The sequence below is a fragment of the Procambarus clarkii genome, chromosome 33, assembly GCF_040958095.1.
Source record: "Procambarus clarkii isolate CNS0578487 chromosome 33, FALCON_Pclarkii_2.0, whole genome shotgun sequence".
Taxonomy (NCBI): Eukaryota; Metazoa; Arthropoda; class Malacostraca; order Decapoda; family Cambaridae; genus Procambarus; species Procambarus clarkii.
Window position 1 is genome coordinate 7,497,337 of NC_091182.1, and position 7,090 is coordinate 7,504,426.

Below are 7,090 nucleotides of genomic sequence, written 5' to 3' on the forward strand. Positions count from 1 at the left end.
AAGCGGCCTCCCCCGCACAGCACAGTGGGGCAGCCCCCCCACCTCCCCAGTCAACCCCTCCATCCGGGATGATCCCACCACTACACCAGCCTGGCCCAGCTCGGGATGACCCCACCACCGTTCCTGACACCAACAGCCTTTCAACCTTCCCTCGCCTACCTGGGAAGCCTGACGCCAGCCTACAGAGGGAGGTGTTAGAACTTCCAGCTCGCATGAGTAAAATAGAAATTACAGTCAATAAGCTCCAAGAAACACTCACGAAGATTGAAAATGGTCTCATCAGCATTTATGCTAAGATCCACATGGACAAACTGAGACAGTATTCAAGCGATCCTCTCGACATCCCGAGGAGTGAAGTGAACGTCCAAGTCTCTAGTGAAATGCCTTCCAGTGATGTAAGTGTTGACACGTCTCAAGCAAGTATTGACTTCACCTCCAGTGCTGTAAGTACCGCTGTGGCGAGTGAAACATATGAAAAACCGAGTGTCTTAACTGTAATTAGCAAATGCGTTCAAGAACTCTTTTCCAAACAATACCGCTTGTGTCCCTATGAATCCTGATGAACATGAAATGATTGTACAAGCTAGGAAAGGTGCAGGCAACCAGCTGACCTTGAAACAGATGAAAGACCTCTTTGCCATTGATGACTGTCAACAATTGTCACTTGTACACAATAGTCTGCAGTTGTGAACCTTGTAAACGCTTCTCTTCGTCAGGTTTATGAATACAATTACCCACAACCAACTCACTCTTAAATTTCTCACGTGGAATGTGAGAAGCGTGTGAAGGAGGCTGTTTGATCTAATGATGTACGCTGTTACCAACAACATTGATGTACTGGGCCTGCAGAAATCATACACTGCAACCACAAAAAATAAAACCCCACCCAAACTCTCAGGCTATGTAGTTTTCTCAAATGTTGGTTCATATGATGTCGGTATCTTGACGTATGTTAAAAGTAACCTAGTGTGTAAACATGTTAAAAATCACAAGAGTGACGACTCATATTATCAGCAGTTTCAGATTACTACAGCGATCGGCTTTATTATCTCAGTTAATGTATATGCAAGGTGCGATCAAATGGTGGAAGCTTCTCTTCCAAAAATCACCAGCAGCACCAGATAATATGTCACAATGGTGACATATTATCAGTATTATTATTACATAATATATGTTACACACACAGACTAACCTTAAAGAAGACCCCCCCCCCCTAAAGTGTCATACGAAGGTGGTTCTAACATGAATAGAATTTACAGTTATTGCTTAATAGAATTTATTCACATATAATCATAGAGATCCATTAGTCACTGATTCTCTCATTTAATAATGTATTCTGGTCCTTCGAGCTATCTTAGATCTAATCATTGTTTTGCATTTATAGAATTATACATTTTACTAGTATTAAACTAGAGCCAGATTTCCCCACACTGTGTGTATACATTACAAGCTTGAGGCAGCCGTCCTCAACTTGAAGCATCGGGAACGTTAGTCTTTTACTAAGGCGGGGCACCAAGTTCGCCGTCTCCCACCTTACACTACCGCCTCTTATGCTCGCGTGTTGTGCTCTGTATTTCCTCGTCCTTCCTGCCTTCCTCAGTCTCACAACCATTTCCAGGCCTTGGACCCAGACACGCCCACGCCTCCTCCTCTGTTCCTTTGAGCTCTGTCCCGAAAGGTTCCCCGTCATGGCTCTCTGTCTGGGGGTTCCCTTTCTTTCTACCCATTCTGCCACGTCTCCTGTGTCTTCTTCCTCGTCTCCCTCCGGTCCTCCCTCCCATTCTTCTCCTCCGACAGATCTTCTCTTCTCCGACACACCCACTGATCACCTCTGTTCACCCAGCACTAATTGGTACCTGGTTGTAAACAGATTGGCTGGTCATGTTCCAGGGCAAATTAGTAAGATTTATGAGGTATGGGGAAGGGAATGGTCTCTGCATGGTAACAGGAGTCTAAAATGTTGTTCCTGTATCCACCCGAGTTTAAAGCAAAAAAAGTGGGAAGCAGAGAGAGTGAAACATAAAGGTTGTGAGAGAGAGAGCGTTTGAAAGTCTGAAAAGACACTTCTATAGCTCTTGAGAGCGAAAAAAACACTTACAGATCTGGGGTGCCTTAAGGGGGCATATCAGTATAAATTAAAAGTTGTTCAATTTGCTTATAAATTTTTTTATGAAATGGTTATAGAAAGGGCTGCAACTGGTCCAAGTTTCACCATCACACCCTAAACAGAAAAGGAGAAAAAAAATACACAACGTATTATGCAACGAATGTTCAACATTCTCAAATAATCTCAGGGAACACATGTGTCAACTAAAATGTCTACTATGTGCTGTAGAAGCACAAACTCTTGTAATATGTATGTGCAATATATTTATATGTAAAATTGTTTTTTTTTTTTTCTTTTTTTTTCTTTTTTTTTCCTTTTTTTTGCCAATTTTTTTTCTCGTTTGTTATCAAGGGATTAGCATGAAACTTGCACACCTTGCTCAATGGATGCCTATCTGCAAGAGTGCCAATTATAAACGAAATCTGTCGAAGTCACGCTCAGCTACAGGTGGCCGAACTTGGATCTTTATTTTACTCTGGAAAGTAATTTACACCTTCAAAGTACTTCAGAGCTTTCATTTATTACTCAATTTACATGCAAATTACACCTTATTTGTAAAGTTTGTGCTTCTACAAACCTATTGAGACATTTTAGTCCAAAGTACATTTGTTGATTTTATAAAAATTTATAAACATCATATATTGCATATTTTTGGAAGGGTAACTTTGAATAATTATATTATTGCACTAAACACTTTTTTGATAAAACTGATCACTACAATCCTTTATTATGTGCTACATTTAATATCTGAGTGTTATAGAAATGATTTTAGTTGACACATGTGTTCCCTGAAACTATTTGAAAATGTTGAAAATTCGTTGCATAATACGTTGTGTATTTTTTTCTCCTTTTCTGTTTAGGGTGTGATGCTGAAACTTGGACCAGTTGCAGCCCCTTCTATAACCATTTCATAAATAAATTTATAAACAAATTGAACAATTTTTACGAAACCGTAATAAGCCCCCTTAATGGATCTATAACACTAAGTTAGATACCTCCAGTAAAAGACGTTTAAAAGAACAAAATACATGGCAATAATAATCGGCTGTGCGACTGGCCAAACACAGGAATAGGTCTTACGGGTGCTTTACTTAGAGACCACTCTTAGTTTAATGAGCATCCAACAGCTTCATAGAAAACGTAACGACTTGCAACAAGAGTGTCATTTAGCTCTCCACGCCGCCTGTCAGTGCGGGCTGATGTCCATCGCTCTCCCAACAGCCATCGTGTTTGCTCTCGTTCTGCTTCTCCTGTTCAGACGCTTGAATCTGTTGCCCAGTACATTGTTGCTGGGACGCCTGTCTCTTTGAGTCTGAAGCGAAAGCCTGGCTCCTCTCCTTCCTCCTTCCGGCGGGTAAGAAGGCTTCGCTTTCTTCCACGCCCTCTACCTCTGACACTCTTTCTACATTCCCTCCCGTTTCGGTGGTTGCGCCCCGTTCCTGCTATGGAGGTTTCTTTGGTCCCCGCTTCCCTCTCGATTGCTGCCCTTGCTTAGGTGCACTCCCTGGTTTCTGCCCCTCCTGCTGCTGTCCTTGACCCTCGGTTGTCCCCCTCCACCTCCGAACTCTACACGTCCGCCTCTGGTCTGTCCTTTCGCTCCCTTCCCTCCATCTTTACTCAGGTAACCCATGCCCCCTAACCCTGACTTTGCTGACTCTGATCCTGATCCTGCCCTTCTTTAACGTGCTGTGTTCCCTTTTCACCTTTGTTTCCTCGTTGTTCTCTGTTTCTGTCCTCTCTCTTCTTGTCGATGTCTATTCTTCAGTGGAACATTCGTGGTATTACGCCAATTTCCTGAACTCCAGCATCTGATTTCACGGTTTTCTCCCTTTGTGTCTGTCTCCAGGAGCCGATGCTTGTGCTCGTCCTGGTCGCTTCCGTGGCTATTCCTTTCTCTCCCCCTTCCCATTTCTTCCTTCCGTCCATCCTAAATCCTTATCCTGACCCTTCCAAGTGCTATATAGTCGTAACGGCTTGGCGCTTTCTCCTGATATTTCCGTTCCGTTCTCTCCCCACAGCTGTTGCTGGGGCTCCTAACTCTTCTGCTATCTTGATTCTCTCTGATGTTCCCTTTGTCCCCTTACTTTTTCCATCGCCTCTCCCATTGTTCTGCTGCCCGTGTCTTTATGCGTACATGGTACACGGTTTGTTCCATACATCTCCCCCGAATGTCCCCTTTCTCTTCCCGATCTTAAACACCTACTGGACTCCTTGCCGTAGCCTGTGCTCCTGCTGGGTGATTTCAATTGTCGACATACCCATAGGGGTGATGTTCTGACAAACACCCGGTGTCGCCTTCTCGAAACGTTCATCCTCTCTTCTTCCCTGTCTCTTCTGAATTCCGGTGAGCCCACTAATTTGGACTCTCGGACTCGCAGCCTTTCCTGTCTTGATCTTTCTCTCTGCTCGTCGTCGCTTTACTTCGATTTCTCGTGGCGGATTCTTGATGACCTCCATGGCAGTGACCATTTCCCCATCCTTGTTACTTTTTTCTCTTTTCACCTCTCCTCTCCTTCCCTAGGGGCAGTTTGCTAAGGCGGACTGGACCTATTTACCCTCAGTGCTGCTCTCTCTGACCTCTCCTTTCTGCCTCTCCCTCGCTGTCTCCTCCTATTCATGACACCGTCTTCGACGTTGCCCTCCGCTCTATTTCTTGCTCTTCCTCTCGGGGAAACGGAAGTGCGTTCCCTGGTGGAATGTGGACTGTGCTCGGGCTGTCCGCTGTAAGCGTGCAGCCTGGAAGAGACACCGCCGCCGTCAGACGGCTGAGTCTTTTCTTTTGTTTCGGAAGGCGAGTGCGTGGCCCGTAGGGCTATCCGTATCACTAAATGTGCATGTTGGATGTCTTATGTCTTCACCATTACGTCCGAAACTCCTCTGCCACAGATCTGGAGGCGTATCCGCACGATAGCAGGTAAGTTCGTTCCTGATGTCTCGCCGGTCCTTCACCTCCGTGGTACTCTTGTGGCGGACCCGTTGCAGGTCACGACCGAACAGGGTTCCAACTTTTCATCTGTTAGCTCTGGCTCTCATCTTCCACAATCTTTCCTTCTTCATGAACCTGTTTTGAATCTCGTCTTGGATTTCTACACCCATCTCCGACTTCCCTATAACGATCCCTTCTCTCTCTCTGAACTTCAATCTGGCCTTGCCCTCTGTGATTCTACGGCGGCAGGCCCCGATGGAATTCATTATGAGATGCTTCGCCATCTCCGTCCGTGCAGGTCTTAGTATTTACAGAGTCTGTATAATCGGGTCTGGGAGTCCTCGTCAGTCCCTGTGGACTGGGTCGATACCGTTGTCCTTCTTTCTGGAAACAGGGTCTCTTGGGCCATCCCCTAAGGACTTCCGCCCTATTGATCTCACGAGTTGTGTCTGCAAACTCTTTGAACGTATGATAACGTTCGTCTGATGTAGTTCTTAGAACACCATCACCACCTCTCCCCTTCTCAAATTGGTTTTCGCAAATGCCGCAGCACAACTGATATCCTGGTGAACTTGGAGGTTTATATTCGTACTGCTTTTGCTGCGAGGACCTCCGTTTTTGCCGTCCTTTTTGACCTAGAAAAGGCTTACAGCACCCCTGGCGATATCATTTTCTGTCCCAACTTCATTCTTTTGGCCTTCGTGGTCGTCTGCCTCTCTTTCTTCAAAGCTTCCTCTCTCGTCATTCCTTCGAGTGAGGCTTGGTGCCACTCTTTCTGCCTCTTTTCAGCAATATGATGGTGTGCCCCAAGTAGCGTTCTGAGCACTACTCTTTTTCTGGTTGCCCTCAATTGTCTTCTTTCCTCTCTTCCTTCTGGCGTCTTCTCCGCTCTCTATGTCGACGATCTTACCCTTTCTGTCGGGGTGATGATTCGCCTCTCTTTCAACGATGGCTTCAACTTGAGATTGATGCCGTGTCGTCTTGGGCCACCAATCATGGCTTCAGGTTCTCTACGTCTAAGACTTGTGCTATGACTTTTACTCGGAAGCATATCGTTCTTCGTCCTTCTTTGTGACTTTATGGCCATCCCCATGTGTTCAGGGATTTCGCTAAGCTTTTGAGGTTAATCTCTGACACTCGTTTGTCTTAGTCACCCCATATCGCTTACCTCCGAGTTGAATGCTCTAAGGCCCTTACCCTCCATAAGGTTTTGTCCCATACTCTTGGGGAGTGGATAGGCGCACTCTCCCTGCTTTGCATTCCTCTCTCGTCTTGTCTAAACTCGATTATGGTTGCCCTGCTTACTTGTCTGCTTCTCCTTCTACTCTTCGCCGTCTTGATGCTTTGCACTATACTGGGTTGCGCCTCAGCATTGGTGCCTTTCGTTCGACTCCTGCCCTCAGCTTGTATGTTGACACTGGCTTCCATCTCTCCAGGACCGCCGTGATCGTACTGTCTTCGATATCTTGCGGTCCTTGCAACATCCTTCCTCTCGTCTGTCGTGCTTTAACTCTTGCGGTTCCTGTTCCTCTTCACCACCTCCCTCTTTCTGTCTGGTTATCCTCTTACAGGTTTCTCTTTCAGTTCGTATATCTAATGTTTCTCCTCGTGTTGTTCCTTCCTTGCCCCCATGGAGAGTCCCCCTTTTGTAGTTTTGTACATCCTTGACCCACATCAGTAAAGCTTTTACTCCCTCTACGGTTCTGAAACGCCTTTTCCTTGAGCACTTTTCTTCGCACTCCTGCACCGTTTCCACCATACCGATGGGTCTAAGTCTGCGGACGGTGTAGGCTACTCTGTGTTTTTCCTGACCACACTTATATGTGTCGCCTACCTCCAGAGACAAGCATCTTCACAGCTGAACTTTATGCTATTCTCTATGCCCTTTGTCTCCTTCTGTTTCGTTGTCAATCTTCCTTCGTGGTTGTCGTTGACTCTCGTAGTGCCCTCATGGTTCTCGGGTCCTTTAATCTGGTCCATCCAGTGGTCGTCGAGATTCAGCATTGGCTGTTTCTTATTTCCAGTAAATTTAAGTCAGTTGAGTTTTGCTGGATTCC